The sequence below is a fragment of the Falco rusticolus genome, chromosome 3, assembly GCF_015220075.1.
Source record: "Falco rusticolus isolate bFalRus1 chromosome 3, bFalRus1.pri, whole genome shotgun sequence".
In the NCBI taxonomy this organism is placed as follows: domain Eukaryota; kingdom Metazoa; phylum Chordata; class Aves; order Falconiformes; family Falconidae; genus Falco; species Falco rusticolus.
In genome coordinates, this window is record NC_051189.1 from 46,565,247 (window position 1) to 46,583,187 (window position 17,941).

Consider the following 17,941-nt stretch of genomic DNA (forward strand, 5'->3'; position numbering starts at 1 on the left):
AACTTCCTTTTTTAATGCTTTTTTGTATGTTTGGGGGGTTTGGGGAGATGGGGGCTCTTTTCTTTTCCTCTGTCTTTTTTTCTTTTCTTTTTTTTCTTTTTTCTTTTTTTTTTTTTTTTTTTCCCCAGACCGGAATGTAATGCCTTTGTAGTGTCACTTTCCTGATCTAATTAGGATGTGTGAGGCAAAGAGTAAACCTTTCCGGTTTATAAAGTGCATTTTCGTTGCCTTTGAATTTCAAGTTTTCCTGGTGGCTCCCTCCTCTATTTAAACTGGATTCTTCAGAGTAGTGTGGGGTTGAGGTAATGCTCCATAGGGAAAGCAGAGAGGGCTCAGGGGCAGGGCACCTTTTCTGCGGGTGGTTGCTGATTTCCCTGGCACGTTCAGTTCACCTGTTTGTCTCCTACAAAGAATGTATTCTGCAGTCTCCTCGTTTTATTTATATAAAATAATGATGCCTCATCTCGCCTCACATTGAAGTTAATGCGAAAGTGCTGCTGATGTTGGTTCCACGTGGGATCAGGGACATAGCAGGGCATTTTAAAGAGACAGCTTCTCTTTTCCTGGGGTTATCATCACCTCTGCAGCACCTCTGCCTCTAGCAGAGGGATGGTTCGTTGTTCTTTTCCTTAATGGAAAGGTATCAAATCGGCCCTGGTATGATAAATTAAGGCAGGATAATAGGGGAAAACGTGCAGATTCGTTTGGATCACAGCAATTCTTTTGTGTGTAGCAGGTCTTCAGGGGAGTTTTCTTGGTGTGTTAATTAAAATGCTGTGTTTTGGAGAGCATTTTTTGGAATGGCTGTTGCAGAAATGAAGTAGTCTTGGGTTGTTTAATATTAAAACCTAGTGTTGCTCCGCTAGCTATGAATTCCCTGGGAGGAGACCTATGTGCATAGAGCAAATTCACAGACATTTTGTAAAAGTTGAGAAGTGCATTGTTTTTACTTTGAATAAATTCTGTTTTGTTTGGGACACCTGAGTTTGTTGAAGAGCATTGCAGAGCTTGTGCTATAGTTAAATCTTCTGAACAGTCTGAAAAGGATTGGAAAAATAATGAAAATAACTGTAGGCTTTAATTGGCCAAAGTAGGGACTTTTTACAAGTACACCTTAGCTGTGTAATTGTAACATCACTTGGAAGAATTGCTTCTGGCTTTGTTTAAAAAAAATAATTAAAAAAAAAATAATCCTATACTGCAGTCTGGTTTCGTGTGTATGTGTGCATGTGTGCATGCCTACATGCTTATAGCATGGGTTCTGACTGATACAGGTTTTTGCTTAATTTTTAACTTGTAAATGTTTAACTGTAATGATGTGAAATGCCCTGCTTGTCTCTGTTATCTCCTATGTATTTTAATTTTCAGTGAAATATCCTATTTAAAAAATTAACATCGCCTCTTAGCATGGCAATCTGATATCATTATGAAGAGTTATGATGTTTCCTTTACATGTGCCTTGGTTTTGTAGTCTTTGTATTTAATTCTAGATTAAAAAATGAATACAGGTAATGTGGTTCTTGAGAGGGAAGATGGAATACTGAACTTTTAGGGAGGCTAGTTCAACAAAAGTTTTCTTAGAACTTGTGCAAATCGAGTATCGGTTGCAGTAGCCCTCTGTGTTGAATGGCATGAATTTGAAAATGATCTGTACCTTTCCTGCAAGTGTGACCAAATAAGCTGTTGTGGAGTAGTTGTTGACTAGGATAGTCTTGTGGTTAGAGATTTTGGAAGAAATCTCAAAGTTTTCCAGTGACTCACAGTTGTGAAAATTAAATCACATTAACTACTCTTAGGCTAGAAAAAAAAGGCTCATTAAGGAAGAAGGATTAATCAGTTTGTACAAAGGAATGAAATTGAACATTTTTCTAAAACACTCTTTTATGGTTTGGAAATCTCTTTTATAGTTACCAAGAATTCATACTTTAAAGTTCCTTTCCAAATATGTCTTACAGTGATCTCTTCTTTTTATTGACTGAAGTGAGATTATCCTGAAATGCATAGAAATTTGATAAATTAATAGCAGTACACCATGTGTTGGTGTTTTTAATGTACTGAGATAGATAGATAGTAGTAGATGTGCAGAACTAACTTTAGTAAACTAGTTGGTGGTACTGACAGTATTTAAGAAGTCTTCGAATACTGTGTCTGTGACCATCAGTATGAAGTGTTTAATGTGTTGCTACATTTTTACCTAATTAAGAGTTTCTAAATGATAATATTGTAACACTGAAAATAGGTATAGGCACTGGTAATAACAACATGAAAGAAGCACATGTTGTGGAGTATCTTTCTTGACTTACAGTTATGTATTACAAAGTAAATTCAGTGTATCCAACCACAGTGCAAAATTCAGGACATAGGGAGGAGAAAAAGCAGAGTGTTCTCACAGAATTTGATACTCTTCTAAACTGGGTTTAATTTTAAGGTATAATCCAGATGATTATGATAATAGCAGAAGATAAATGTTGTTTAGGATTGTTTTTTACAAACTTACTCTTTTTTTGTGGAAAACTGAATTCTTCTTACAGGGATGATGTGGTGTTTAATAAAAATAGAAGTAACTTTCAAAGCTTCCTTACTTCTAAGAATTAAGATAATCTGTGCTATTATATGTTTCTCTGATTCTGTATATGATTCAGTATGATTTTTTCAAGATTTTCTAAAATGAGAACACCTGAGGAAACAAATGCTATGGGCTGTTGTTGCTAAAGTTACCCTACTTTTTGTAGGCAAAGTGGGGAGCTGTAAATGTATTAAAATCCTTCTTAAATACTTATCGATCCTGTTCAATAATGTTTAAAAGTTAATAACTGCAGTATTTACAGCAGTACAGCAAATACAGGAATCTAAACTGACATGCATTCAGCTTTTCTTGAATGCTTAGTTCCAGTGTGTCTCTTAGTGTGTACTTTTCATTTAGTAATTATCCTGGAAAAATAGTTTCCCGATGTAGAACTGTGAAATTTGAATTAAGAAACTTTTAAAAATTTTGTGTAATCCCAAAAGGCACTGCATACAAAGCACAGCCACTTTTAATGGTTGCCCACCTCTGCAGCTAGTAGGTCAAAATGGTGCCCTTAAGTCTCCTTTCAGGGTAGTGCATGTGTTTTAAAATTAATGGGTTAAAGAAGGCACAGCTTATGTTCTAAATAAACCACTGTTTGTAACTCTTCAATGATATTTTGTTAAATGAGATGTTTTACTTCAGAGTCTAAAACATAAGTTTTTAAAATTTTGTATCTATAACCTCTTACATCTTTGCAACCGGGTTTTGTCAGCAAGAACCTTTTGGGAGTGTTCTTGAACAAGTTTATCTGTTTACCAAGGGGAGATATTCTGAAAAATGTGAAATATGTTAAAGCAATTAGACCATTCTCAAATCAGTGTAGAGTTAAAAGGGATCTAGAAGCCATCACCACTGTAGTGACAGAGTACTTGCTTTCAAGAAGATATTCTCCAAATACCTGCTACTAGGGAGGATTTAGCTTGCCTTGCTTTTGAAAGAAACGTGCAGTATCTAGCAGTTGAACTGTTGTTAAGCATCTTTAACCAATTACCAACTGTTTAGGTAGCCTTAAAAAACTATTTAAAAACAATTCAAATATTAGAACAAAGTAACATTTTGTATTGATCAAATGTAAAATATTTATATTTCTGAAGTGTAGGGGATTTTTTTTTTTTGCATTTATCTGAGCATTTGGATGGTAGGGAGTTGTGTATTTTTCTTGCTAAGCAAAATATCATCTCTAGAATTTAATTAAATTTATATTGATTTTTAAATTGTGTGAACTTGTAACTTCAGTGTAAAACATTAACTCTCAATATAATCACTTATACAGCTGCCTATATTTTATTCTTTATTTTTTTAAGGAATATATTGACCCTTTACCTGAAATTGAATAGATTGCAGTTACTAGTGTATTTAAAATGAACAGTTGTCCACCAGACATCAAATGTGAAAAATTCTGATTGTACACAAGTTATGAAAATCTAATACTGAATGGAACAGGTCACCATTACTGCAAGTTCAGTTTTACTTTTATTTAGATTGGCTTGTTAAAGTCTTTTTTGTCTACTTCAGTATCTGTGTTCACCTGTTATTGTCTCATTTTAGAAGGATGAATTAGCAGAAATGAATAGAATTAGAGGGGGGGTTAAATTTTTTTGCAATATATAACATGCTTGTTAAAATACTTAAGTGATACCAGCTCTTAAGGATGGGGCCTTCTCATAGGATATATTGAAATTTTTAATATTTAAATGGACCCTGTATGTCTTGTAAGCACTTACTGTAGGATCATGGCATTAAAATTAACCACCGTATGTACTTGACAGTGAAGAGTGGGAAAGCTTATATAGTTATTCTCATGTTGAAGGAATAAATAAGTTTCTATTAGAGCCTTCTTTGTAATAACTTCTGTCCCTTTCCTAATTCACTTTCTGTCCAGTGTATAGAGATACCTTGTCAAGTACATTAAAATACATGGCCAGAGTGGTGAGCTATTATATGCATGCACAACCCTGGTGGTTTTCATAGAGTTTTGATAGACTTACAAGTGGGCACGAAGTGAGTAGAATGTGGCCCAGTTTGCATGATTTTGTTTTATGTGTTTAAAAGAAAGAAGGACACCACCACCCCCAAACGAAAAAACAGCACTGAACTAGTATAAACTAGTATATGTATGAACTAGTATAAAATCAAAAAGTGAGAAAGATAAACAGATGAATGTAGACAAGTGTGGCTATAATACACAGAACAGTGACTCAAAACTCTGAAGTAAAATAGCTCAAATCAGCTTTGAGAAGTCAAGTGGGAATCAGGAAAGTAAAACCTAGAATTGCCATCAGATGCAATTAAGAAATAACTATGTAAAGGAACTTGGAAGAATGCAAGAAGTGTCTGTTACAGTAAACTGAATTGCTATAATCTTCTTTTGCACTTAATGTGCTAAATTCCTTTCTCAAAGGAGAATATCCCTAGAAATCAGATTAGAAAGTGTTTAAAGGGAATTATTTGTCAAAGTTGTTTTTTTACTAAAGTTAGGATAACTAATAATAATCTCTTCCATATTGCTGTAGATAATGCTTTATTTTATATCATTTAACCATGCAGATTGCACATAGATTTACTTAAATATTGTACAGGTAATTTAACTGGTAGCCTGACACTGTGTATTATTAACTTTCACCCTAAAAGCTTTTCTTCATGGTTATGGGTCACATTATACTTTGAAGACTTCCAAGTCTGAAGTATTTCTCATGAAATAAGGTGTAGATGGTTGATTTTGTCTTACACACATTTACTGTGATTTGCCATGTAATCAAAAAGCAATGAGGATGTCAGAAAACTTATCTTCCCTCTTCATTTATTGAGTATGTATTTGTATACTACAGGGCATCAGATTTATCAGTGTGTAAGTTTTCTAAAAAGCCCTGCAAATCATCTGATTCTGAATTAATGAGATTTCATTACACTAAATGTTGAAATAGCAGAAAGACCCAGTATATGCAAATCATATTTTACTGTCCCAAGTGCTTGTCCTTCTAATAAAACTGTTTATTGTGTGGTATATGTGTTTATCATGATTGTTACATTTATATGTAGTATCAGTGTACACACACACATATATATGTACACATATTTTAAGGGAACATCTGGCTGTTTAGGAAGAACATCATGTCTTTTGAATCAGTTGTGATATAGGTTTTTTAAAGAAGAGACCTTTTTGAAGGCAGAAAGAGAGATTCTGGCAGCTTACTATTAAATTTCAATCAAGCCTGTGTAGTTAGTAATAAAACATTTACAAGTTTGTAAGTGCTAAGTTTCTTCAAACTCTTACTGTCACGTGCGGAATTTTCATTTATACTAATAGTGCATTTACTACATAATAATAGTGCATTTACATAATAATACAGTATTTATCACATGGAACTATAGGTACAATATAAATAGGTAGAAGTAGGAATTGCCTGCAGCTGGTCTTATGTTTTCATAAGATGATACACTACAAAGGTGTAGATTTGTGGCGTTAGCTACTTGTTATCAGTTACCTGTGTTCTTCCCCTCACAAGTACTTTAAGAGGAGTGAGTATTAAACTAAAATAAAACAAACCTAAAAATCCTATCAGTGTTTTGTGCTCTGTTTAAAAGCTAAACATATACATTGTTCGAGCTTATTTTGTTCACTGGAAGTTATTGTGGTCAATACACGCGTAATTTATTTCATTTAGGACACTAGGAAACAGTGAACCATATAGCTTGGAGAAGAGCTTAGACATAGCTGATAACAATAAATGCCACTTAATTCAAATCTGTAGATTTTTTTTCCCTCTGTGACTTGATAGTTTTCTTTAATTCTTTTGAATACTGGGATTGTGTTTAGACTAAACCACTTCTAATTATACCCCAGCACAAACATATAGCTTATGGCTATATTTTAATCAGTTTCAGAAAAAGTAATAAAAATATTATTGCATCTGTCAAAGGATGGTGTTGCTACATGCTATTTTAAATGGCGTTTAAGTACGGTTATAAGCATACCAGTACAATGAAATCAGTTCTATGCCTAAACAACAAAGTTGTATTATTTGTTACTTTAAAAGTTAACCGAGAATCATAATATATTAATTATCCTCATTATTCAGGCTGTTTTTAATATGTGTTGAAATTGCTTTAAAAAGTATATGTGAAATATTTATATCAAACTCATTTAATTTCTCATTACTTGTAAAATGCAGTATTTTCCCTGTTGTAATTTTAAAGGGGTTTTGTCTTAGCAGCATGAGCATATCCTTTTGGATATGCTCTTTTCTGAACTGAACAGTTCTTTCAGGTATTTAAAACTCTTCTGTTCTCTCAAAATGAATGTGTCCCATTAAGTGTTGATGCTGACCATTTTTGTACTACAGAAATTGCGCTGAGGAATAATGTGGAGATAACTTGTGCTATTGATGCTACAAGTATAGAAATTGGGTGTAGAGTAACATGGGAAACTTAATCATAATGGTATTTGGATGATGGGAGCAGTCCCAAACTGGATAAATGTTAAACTAGGCTATGAGGAAAAGATGTCAGGTTTTGCAGCCTTGTAGCATTAGTCAAATATCTGGTATCACTATTTCTCATAAGAAATACTCAAACACACTCCTAGAAGGCAAACATAAATCTAGATTTTACACTTTCAGAAATGATAAACCATGAAATAAGTTTCTTGGAAGAACCAAGAAATTTTAGAGGTCTCCCCTGCAGTATAATACTATTTTACCTTTGAAAACTTGACCACTTCAGACTATTTGAGAACAAGTAAGTTAAGCCCATCTTGGGTAATCCATTTCCATTTCTAGTACAGTTTTTATCTATGCATTGTGTAAAACAAACTTGTTACTTTTCATTATACTTAAATATTTGTACTCAAAGGAAAGTGCATTTAAGCAGTTTTTAAATGCATAGGTTACTTGTTCATTTGGAGTAGAAAGTTGCTTTACTTTGGAGAGGTTGAATATGTATTACCATTTTCTGTTTTTCTGTAGTTTGCCTAGTAAAAATACTGAACATAAAAGGAGACCAGATTTTTCTTCAAGCCTTGAGTGAAAAGGGAGATGTGGTCAGGAAGGGGTTCTGATGGCTTACGTCACTGCTCATCAGTCTCTCACAATATTTAAATCCTATGAATTTGGGATTTCAGTCATGCGGTAATGTTGCAGCCTAAAAACTGGTAACATATTCAGTTATCTTGAGATGAACTCCTCAATTCCTCATTAGGCAGACTGAGTTCCATAAAGGTTTTGTCTGAAAAAGTACTTGAGTATTGTGCTGTTTGTTCCAGTTTTCATCAGGAATCAAGCCGTAGAAAGTCTCTCGACTCTGAGCAAACCCTCAAAGACTTCATGGATGCACTAAACCTCCCCTATTCCTGTCATAGTTTTAGTTGTTAAACTGTGGTTGAACATCAAATAATCCTTTCTGCTAAGCATCTGATTTTATCATAAAGGAAGTAGTTTGATATTTGGTGGAAGTTTTAGCATAAAGGTTTTATGTAGGTAGCTTACCAAAAAAGCTTAAAGGCAGACAGAAATTTGCCATCGGGTTGCAAGTACTCTGTAACCGTTACGTGTAGTCGTACTTAAATAGCATTTGTTTGTTGAGATAGACTCGTAGTTTGAAGAAGGCAGAGCTTACCTGAGTTATTAATTCTTCTTTCCCAAATATACGTAAAAATTTGCAACCACTTTTGCTGCCAACAGTGCTCTGAAGATTATCCACCCATATCTCTCTTTTGCCCCCAAACTTTTTGTAACTTAGGCCTTTGTAGGAAGGTTAAGAGGTTTAGTGGTAGAGATCATAATGTATTTGTATCCCTCTTTTGAATGTACTGCTACTTAGCAACTTTTTAAAATTCATTATGTGATTTTGTGTTTAGGGGGCACATCTGAGAGAATATGTAGTCGAAAGTATGTATACTCCACCCCAGTGCATGGCAGAGCATAGGCCTGAAGAGCAAGTATTCTAAGTTCTTCCTTTGTGTATTTTTATCCTGGTTATGTGGAGATAAAAATGTATTAATTCCCCCCCACACACACACATGCTTGTTGCATTCATTTGTTTAGGAAGTCTCTTTCTTGATATTTTTTTGAGTGTTGCAGTGGCTGGCAAAGTTATTAAATGACCTGAACTACAGAATTTGTAGATGGAAGAAGGAGACCTTTTTTTTTTCCCGTCTGATCTTAACAGGTTATTTGAAAGTTTCCTTGGACTCTTCAACAGTGCTTTGCTGCAAATCAAAACAAATTAAATTGAACAAACAGTCAATAAAAATGTGTGTCCCAGCTTCCTCTGGCAAAGCTTATTAAAATCCAGTTGGATGCTGACAATTCTTTTCACTGTGACCTTCAAGATATTCAGCCTCTGCTTCATGCTTTCCAAATACCAACATTTCCATCTATCAGATTTTAGGTAGTTCATTAGTAAATGTACAGAAGTAACTGTATATTCTGTAGTGCTAACATTTTAAGCTTGTTTCCGAATGAGAGATCTATGTTAAAGTTTAAATGCTTCTTGAGAGAGTGGTATTTTCCCATCTTTTTTTTTTTTTATTGTAACATCCGTTTGAGGTTCTTTCAGATAGCACTCATGAAAAGGAGTGATCTTTCAGGTTGTCAAGAATCAAGCTGTTCAGGGTTTTTTATAGGTTAAAATAAGTATTTTTTTTTAGCACCATTTGGAAACTGTTGGTCATTGAGGGTACAACATGGAACAGTAGAGTCATGTGCTTCTCAGCAGGGGATGCTGCTTAATGATGGAACTGCAGTGTCTTGAAAGTGGGACCTGCAGTGAAGGATTGGTCTCTTTCTACAGTGTGAACAGGGAATTGCTTTACTCTGGCTTTTACAAATAAATTAATTATTTGGAATAAGATCCTTCCTTCACTCACATTTTCATTTTTTCCTGCAGTATCAGAAATGGACACTTCAGGATGATTTTTCCAAGTCTGTCAACTTGAAAGGGGAATTAATGTAACCAAATATGAAGTTAGAGTATTTGAAAAGGACAAAAATCCTTTTACTAAAGATATTGGAAAAATATTTAACTATTTTAAAAGCAAAGGAAAATTACTACTATACTAATCCGATGATATTTTTTGACCTAGTAAATAATACTTAAATGTTGTGGGAGATTCATTTAGCAAGACCTTGGATTTCTCAGTAAGGGAATGTTTGTTATATTAATTTATTTATGAAAATAATACATAATGTACATTTAGAAGAATGTAGTTTTCCGTAACAAAACCACCAAAACTTTATCAAAGAAAAAAAATTTGGTTGTGTCCATATATATCTGTAATTTATTTTTTTTTTTTGGGGGGTGGTGGTGGTGTGTGCGGTGAAAAGGTTAGGTACCTAGACATGCATAGGTATTCGGAACCCTACCATGATTATTTCTGGGAGCTGTACAAACATAAAGCTCTTCTACTACATTCAGATAGTGCATGATAAAGTGCTTTCTAAGGTTAATGAGTTTGTTGGCTTTGTGGATTTGAATTCAGAATTAAAAGGGATACATAGAAGAGTGATATGGTACTGATTTAGAAGCGCACAGTATTTTAGTCCAGTGTTGGAAGTGCATATTATAAAACTTGAATGTAAAAGTTACGTGGCTTTGGAGTTGACTTTCTAGTAATGTGGATTGTACCTAGAAAAACAAGTGTTTTGTTTTGTCAGAATGACCATTTCCCTATGGTCATTGGAATCCATTTTAATTGGATTCTGCTCCATGATCTTTTTTTTCTTGTTATTTGCATGGAATTGTGCTCATGCTTTTTCCTCAAAACAAATACAAAGAGCATTATACTCCTGCTGTGATTATTATGCATAACACCTCTGACTCAGCAGATCAAAAGTTATGTTTATTGGAAAACAGAATTAACATTTCATATTTTTTTTAAAGACCACTTAAAAATAGCTGTGTCTAAAGAGTTTATACTTCTAACATGCTCATCCACTAAATCATCATACATCAATCTGTAGGCAATGTTTTTATTCCAGGCAGCTACTTCTTACTAGAGTCCATCTGAAAGGTTTCAGGTTATCACAGAAATATACCCATAAACTTGAACTCTGATGGAGAGAGGCTTCTTTAATAGAATGCATAATACGTGCATTATCAAACTGCAGCCTTTTTTCCAAGAATTGTTTTATATGTTAGCACGGTTTGGCCTGCTTTAAGGCATTCTTGTTATTTGAGAAAAATTGTTGATTAAAAATGGCATATGCAAAAAACCTGTTCTCGGTGTGTGTGGGCAGCAATTCCTAATTTTGATGTAGGATATTGTTTTGTGATAGCCAAATACCTGACTGGAATGCTATACTGATTATGGCAGAGATAGAGTAAAGGAGAATGGGAATTGATGCCAGCTGGATTAGTAGTTTCAGTTGCTAATCTTGCCCCATGTTCCTCTGCCACTTTGTTTGCTTTTTTGATTTTTGCAATTGTATACTGTCGCTGTGTAGAGTCACACAAACGTGGGAAACGGCAATACTGACTTGGCAGAAAATCCGTAAAGTGCAAAAAATACAACAGCAAAATAATAGTTAGGATTTATCTTTTGACTTCAGAAATCTTAGATGTTACTTGTAAGAGCAGTAGATATGTGTCTGTTAGTCTGAAATTTGACATTAGGTTGACTGCCACTGTGTACATCAGTGGCTAGAATATTTTAGGTATTAAACACCAATACAAGGAATTTGCTTATACTTAGTTGAATTACTGTGCAAAGTTTGCTGAAACAGCTTAGAAATAACCATCTTCATTTATTTTTACCAGTGCTTATAATACAAAGTGGTACAACATGAGTGAAAAGTTTAGTTAGTAGTTACTACTTGGTATTCTATTCTGGCTAGGTATGGAGCTGTAGTTAATGTTATCTGACAGATTAGAGTGTTTAACTTGAAAATGTGCTGCTGCTTGACTGGCGAGTCGGGGACGTTGCCTACTGTGATTCCCTCCTGGCAAGAAGTCTGTAAAGACCTTTTCAAGGCAAGCCTGCCTGTATTTGAAACTAATAGGTAAGGTGAGACGCACTGCTTTCTTCTTTAGGCACACTAAAACACCTTTTGTGATTTAGGCCAATATATTTTTAAGCTGGAGAAGTGTGTTTCATATAATCTAAAAGATTCCTCGGTTTTGGTGGCGTTAGCCCTGTACCTTGAAGCATGATTCTGTGGGGGTTTTGTTACGCTGGTAGTCTGTGGACACATACGACCACAGCATAGTATGTCTTATTGTTGATGGCTTCTATATACAACCATCTGCAAAGAACAGTGCCATGATGAGACACAGGGAGCATATAAGGAAAGAAGATAGTGTGTGATATAGAGCAAAATGAAACATTATAGGGCCTACACTGAGGATGCAGTGACAGTCCAAAGAAGATTATCCTCACAGTGTTGTTTTGTGAGGCTATGTACTGTTTGTATGCGACGGTACTTTCTACATATCACCTATAGATTATGTTAAATAAATGAAGTATTTTCAACAAGGAGTTTTATGTATTAGTAGACTGGGGTGCTGCATGGAAGTAACTATGTCAGTCTTTTTGTAAATTGTTTTTAAATAGACTGTTGAATAAGGTGGTGTTCCAAACAGTCACAGTTTAAAATCCTGATAAGGAAGGGATTGTTGTGAAGCGTTTTGTTCCGAAGCTGTGTACTGAATCATCCTGGCAGATGGAGTTCTTCATTCTTCCAGGGCTGGATTTTCACTGAACAATTAGATGAAGTTACCTACATTTGAACTGATTCCTGAAGTTAGCCAAACTAGAGTGAAAACAATAATGCTGAAAAACAGTACATAAACCACACTGTGGAGCTGGGTCATTAACTGCATTAGTAAAAAATACGTTGCTTGCCTCACTGGTGTTAAAAAAAAAATAAATAAGAAAACAACCTAGAGAGTTTTGTATGTGATTAGGATAGGGTATTACTCAATTTATATGTATGGCCAGTGCAGAAACAGAGAATGTCTCTAAATTCAGCAAGTGGCGTGTGTTGCTCTAAAGGCAGCAAGTGACTCATGTGACTGTCTTAGCAGCTGGGCAGCAAGATTAGAGAGCTACTATGTACACATTCCCTTACTGAGGGGTCCAAGCTATTGCTAAATGAAGTTGTATTACTGCCAACCACTGAATAACGGGCATAAGAAAATATAGTAAATAAGTGTGTCACCAGGTTAGTGAAGTAGTTATTTCAGACAGGCATTAAAGTGAAGGAAAAAAACCCCAACTTTTCCGAGATTCATATTTAGAAGATTTTTGTCCTTTTTTTCGAAGACTCAACTTCACGTAAGATTACATGTTAATTGTCCCTTTCAATTTGCAGATTTGCAAAAGTCATCTTGAAATGGCTGTTTCTGACACTGCAGGGAAAAAAATGAGAATGTGAGTGAAGAATCTTATTCCAAAGAACTCATTTATTTGTAAAAGTACTAAAAATATGCTTGTATCATGAAGTATTTTGATTTGAACTGAAATTGGCAAAGCATATACTTCTTGGTCACTTGCTAATTTGAAGACTTATTCATGATGTTATTCCTCATGTATGTCCTAATTATAAGAATTCGTGAGGTTTATTCCAGATTGTCTTTAAGTTTTCCTGGCATGCCAGTATGGATTAGTGGAATATGTATTAATATTTTTTTTTTATGTTTCCCTAATCTAATTTTTTTTACTTTACTCAGACACTTGCTTTTCTTTAAAGTTGCTAAAAAATTGTGAATGCTTTGTCCTTTATATGTGTGCATGTATTTACAGTTACACATTGATATTTCAACTGTTATTTATGGATTTAAACTCCAAAGTGTCACCCTGTCAAACATCTCTTTAAGACTAACACTCTTAAGACCTCCTTTCAGTCTTGAGGACCAAAGGACATATGCTTGACTGTTGCAATCAAGTAAATTGATACAGAAATCAAGAAGACATGACTATGAAGTTCCTTAGTGCTATTCTTAGTGTCAACTTTCAGCCCATAATTATGTTTTTAAGATGAGAGTGTATTTACTGATGAGGAGCTTTTATATTTAAAAAACCAAAACAGATGAGGGGTCAAGCCCATGATAAGTTCCTTATAGTAAAAGAGGACCAGAAAAGTGTGTGTTTCTAGCCATCATCACTGTGTCCCACTGTCCTCAACAACATTAACTGTTTGTTATTCTGCTTCAGGTTTTCTGGATTTCTGATTTCTCTCTTTTCCTGTCTAGTAATGATTTGTTTCCCATCTTGTTACTCTTTGATGTCTGTTCCAAGTTTGTGCCATTTTCCTTAACAATGGTTTTCATTCACGTCTCTAAGAAAAAATGGAGAGCATAAAATAAGGTTGTCCAGGGTTGTCAGTGCTTCTGAAAACTACCTTCTCAAGGTATTTTAATAATATTTCAAAACACCTTGTTGATCTGGCCTTTTTATTTTTGCAAGTGTTTAGATTTCTTCATAATTGCCTCTTATCATTTAGTATTTTGAGATCTTTGATTTATAGGAAATGTTGTTTCATTTTTGTTCTGATTCATCCTGTCCTGAATGTTTCATTACTACTTTTTTTAATGTACCGTTTTCCCATACTAGATTGTTTTTCTACTCTGCTTTCATCATTTTTCAGTCACATATTGCTCATCAGTTGCAAAAGAAAAACGTTTGAAAATGTTTGTGTGCTTATTTCTGCACTGCTTAGTCTGATGGTGCTCTGTAACATAGGAGCACTAGGAAGCAGAGGGATATTTGTGTCTTGGTAAGTAGTTTATAGATAAAGCACTAGCAGATTGTGGCCGAGGATATACCTGCAAAATGTGTCGATCATCTGACTACTTGAAGCTTCAGTGGGTTCTTGTGTGCTGTTTTTAACACATTCCTTGAGATGAACCATAAGAAATGTGCACCTGGTAACAGAGTTTCAGGTCCTGGGTCTTGCTGCACTGTGTGCACCGCAGCAGCTCCTTGGGCTCAGACTTCTCGCCGCCCCCCCACCCCTGGGAAGAACTCTGCCGTAGTGCAGGTTGGGTTGAGCTGCCTCCCTTTCTTCTGCAGCGTGCTGTTTTGAGCACCTTTTGCACAGCTGGAAGAATTATATAAAATAAACAGCTGTCCTGAGAGGATATTTGCGTCAACTTGGACTTTGGCTTGTTTGTTTCTTTCAGCATTACGCCCAAAATTTCTTAGGCACAAATTTGTGCTGCTCCACTGAACTAAAAAGGGAAGTATCATCTCATGGTATTTACTAAAGAGGAAAGCTCTTAAGCTACTTCTAGCCAAAATTACAGTATTTTCTTTAATGAATCTGATTTCCAAGTGGCCAAGGAGAAGCAGCCCATCAAGATCAGCCAAAAATACCTCCTATTTGTGTGAGGTCGCCTCTTATAAGCAGGCATGGTTTAAGAAAGGAATAGGAAAGATTCTTGCTTGATATAGTCCTTCTCCCCCTGCTTCCTCGTGCCATTGTGTTCTTAGGATGGGGAATTATGGTGTTTGCTTCCTAGGACTGTTAGAAAATCATGGATCTTTTGAAGGAAGTTGAGGTGCTGTTTCTGATGCTATTTCTGTCCTTCTGGTGAGAGTTTCACAGCGTTACTGTGGCAGTGTGTGCCACCTGCCCAATATGCTTTCCTTTTGCAGGAAGACCTACAACTAAGAATAAAAAATGTTTTGGGGAAAGTTTGCAGCTCTTTTTTAAAAAGCTCAGCCTGTGCTCTCTGGCAGCGTTTCTTAGGGCTGGAGTTGCAGTCTCCTGGTTTCCCTTGCACCAGGACCAGGGGAGGCCTGGCAAGTTAGCTGGAAGTTGAGAGCTGATCAGAAGTGACTCTTCAGGTCTTCAGTTTCAGATATGATGTTGGTATTTGGTTCTTTTAAGGAGTGACAAGCTTCCCAGTGATGAGAGAATTTCAGTGCCTTTGGAAAGACAGAAATCTTCGTTCTAGTATCCTCTGAGAAAGCAAGCCTTCTAGGGCAAGCTGAAAAGTAAAGCATGGGAAGGATCGGAGCCCAGATAACTGAAGCACTCTTCTCCAGTAACTATAGATACTGTGGTCTTTCACAGGAGAGCAGTGGACAGGAAGAATGTTTGTTTCTAAGCACTGATGACCGGGTAAGAATAAATAGAACTAAAGGAGGCTCTCGGAGTTGTGTTGCTTTGTTCATGTCTTAAAAAAAAAAAAAAAAAAGCAGCATCCATTTTTAGGATTCCATGTACTAGAGGCTGAAAAGGAAAACACAGCAGGCATCTGTCCTTCCCCTAAGAAGCTTACAGTGTTACTTGAAGGAGGAGAACTGAGACATGTGGAAAGGAAAGGGGAAAAAGCAGTTAAAGTACTTGTGGTTGCATATATGCACCCTGTTTAATTTTGTGTGCTAATTTAACAACAGTGGCTGACACTACTGTTTTTAAATAAAAAAGTAAATTCAGCTGTCCCTCATTTACACAAAGCCAAATTATGTTCCTCTCAGTCATCGCCATGGGCACTCCTATGCTATCCTACTTTTCAGGCCCTGGATCACTGAAGGCAAATACCCAGTGGGATGCTAGTTCTCAAAACTGTATGTATCCTGCAGATGGGAGTTCGCAAGCCAGTTTGCTGGCTGGAAACTTATGCATGGATCTTGACAATGGAACATATTTATACAGAGTTCTGGTATGCTCTCTAGCACATTTGATGTTTTGCCTCAGGCTCTGGATACTTTGAGAAATCCTACCCTACAATCACAGTCCATACCCTTGTGAAATACCTAGCTGCTTGTACATGGTTTCTGACGCTTGCGATGGAGAGACACTACTTGCCCAACCTGCATCATGACACTTGTACTGTAAGCACCTTGATAGGAAAGCCTGCAGTGCATGCTCAGGATAAAATGCAGAGTGAGAATAAAATAAATGGCTCTTACAGTTTTTCTGAGGGTTGCTTTTTTAAGAATCAAGTTTCTGTGGCATTTTTTGGGAGAACCTGTTTTGAGATTACTAGGCCAAGTTTTTCAAAACAATTGTCTTCATAATCTGTTTAGAACACAGCTTTCACTGCCTTCCACTGCAGCTGCAGGCACTAAGTGTTTCTGCAAATCACTCCTTGTAGACCCATGCCAAGGACCTGGAAAATTAATGACCTCTTCTGTTGCATTCAATTTAAGTGACACAGAGATCTCTAGTAGAATCCGAGTCCTCTAGGACAATATTCAATTATCTGGCTCAAAATATTGGTTTATGAATGGCTAAGGAGCTTGTGGAATAAATAATCAAGAAATTGGCCAAATTTGGGTAAAATCACAGCTCTACCACTATCCCTGTGTAATTTCAAGTCTCCATCCCAAGGGGCAGGGATTCAAAACTCTAGGAAAAGGAAAAGTAGGAAAAGTCTGTCAGAATCTTTTGACACAGGCAAAACCTTTTTTTCCATTAACCTTTATTTTTTTTTAAATGGCTGTACTGTTTTGAATGAATAAAAAGTGAAGAAACAAAACACTGAAGCAGACACTAACCTGTAAAATTTCAGCCCAAACGGCAGTCTGGCAAAGTTGTAAGTTGTCTTATGTAGAGGGGTTTGTCTTATAATGGCAAGTGTTTGGCAGCATGGTGAAATGTGATCCTACTCATTCTGCCAGTAGTAAAATATGCTGGGTTTGAGTTAGCATTTGTACCTACTGACAACAGTGCCAGTTCTTGTGTAAATTAACAGAGGAATTGTCCTGCTTTCAAATCAAGACTTGTTAGAAAACTGTTATCACAGGTCTTACCAGCCCTATCAAGGCCTGAGATGACAAATACCACTTTTAATCAACCTGATAAATGCTGATCAAATTCTATGTTTGCATTTTATTTACTAAGAATAATTACACTTGTGAACATATCAAAGCCTGGTGTTCTGTTTCTGACAATGGCAAAACCAAAGATGTGGTGACAGGCACAAGAGCAGGGCAAACATGTAGGGATGGCTTTCCCAGAGTATGCACCTCGTCTTTAATAATTCACTTGTCAAAGGCTTTCTGAGCCAGACATGGTGGGGTGTGTATGTAGTTACTTTTACTGGACTTTTCCCATAACTTTTTCCTGTGGCCTCTTGAGCCTTTGTAAACTCTTTAAGTGTCTAAATGCCCTGTTGCAAGGAGTTCCACAGCAGAAATGTGTGAAGAACAGGTATGTTTCCTTCTTGAGCCTGTGTCCTCATAATTTCATTTCACGTCTCCAGCTTTTTTATTGGAAGAGACAGTAACTACCGGTCTGTTCAGCTTTGTCTGTCAGTCTCCAGCCACTTCAGTGCAGGTATACCTGCATGCCATTCAGTTGCATCTCCCTTGTCTGCACATTTATTTATTCCTTCAGAGAACTTCGCTTGCTTTGTGGAGCTCGATTTCCTTTTCCAAGTTGTGTTGCCTCTTCACCAGTGTGTTGTATTTGTTCACGTGTCCTT

General features: G+C 36.0%; 1 protein-coding gene across 3 annotated transcripts in view; it reads left to right on the top strand.

The window, feature by feature from the left end:
* Positions 1-17,941, top strand: part of PLAG1 (PLAG1 zinc finger) — a 52,640-nt gene that overhangs the window by 1,586 nt on the left and 33,113 nt on the right. Inside the window, exon 2 of one of the 3 annotated variants that reach the window (XM_037379093.1) lies at positions 12,877-12,935. The exons of the other annotated variants lie outside the window; for them this stretch is intronic. The gene's annotated coding sequence lies outside the window, so the exon portion shown is untranslated. The remainder of the gene's footprint in view (positions 1-12,876; positions 12,936-17,941) is intronic. 3 annotated transcript variants of the gene reach the window in all.